Below are 830 nucleotides of genomic sequence, written 5' to 3' on the forward strand. Positions count from 1 at the left end.
GACAGAGATACAAAGACCGCAGCTCAAATATCTGAGATTAGACATGAAGCAGTTCGGCAGAGCGACGCCGTCAACTGTAATCTGACACGGAGCTGTCGATCGCACACGTGGCTCAGCTCCGCTCACGTTGTCGTGCCTTTGTGTCGACCTCCTGAGGATCAGCCAGGCAAGCAGCTGAACTGCTTTACAGAATTAAAATGCAGCGAGACGGAAAATTTTTACCTCAAAGACAAACATTTACACTAATCCACTTGCCAACAAAATGAGACATTGTAGGTTCAACAGCTGTTTACTGAGTGCACACAGCATCTCCATAGTGGCGCTGTCAGGTTTGTGCTCTGTCCTATCTCCACTGTTAACTAAACCCTGCTGACTACAGCTGCTGACTAGCTCGTTGGCTAACGAGAGTCAATCTTGATACAGTCAGACATGTCTGACTGTGGTTTAACAAGAGGACTTGGACAGAATGCACAGTCAAGTCTGTTCCTTTAAAGAACTGAACCATCTCTTAAATGTCAGTTGCGTTTAATAAAATTTGTGCTGTGGCCCTCCTAACTTTCTCTAACAGTGACTGAGGGTGTAGGTGGTGATATTATTTCATCTGGGATGTTTCACTCACCGACTTGTCTTTGCAGATCTTCTTGAAAACGACATTCTTTGGACTCATGTTGGTGAGGATGGAGGGCAGCGAGTCAGCAGCGCCTGAGAGAAAGAACCCGACACGTAAACATCTTCCATCACGTGAGAGTCGCAGCTCTGACCATGTGTTTCTCTGAGACTGAACAATGAATGTTTGTTACAGATTATTGTGATATGATTAACTGGTTCAG

This window comes from Seriola lalandi, unplaced genomic scaffold, assembly GCF_002814215.2.
Source record: "Seriola lalandi dorsalis isolate HSWRI2012SDOR001 ecotype SW California unplaced genomic scaffold, Sedor1 jcf7180002053585, whole genome shotgun sequence".
In the NCBI taxonomy this organism is placed as follows: domain Eukaryota; kingdom Metazoa; phylum Chordata; class Actinopteri; order Carangiformes; family Carangidae; genus Seriola; species Seriola lalandi.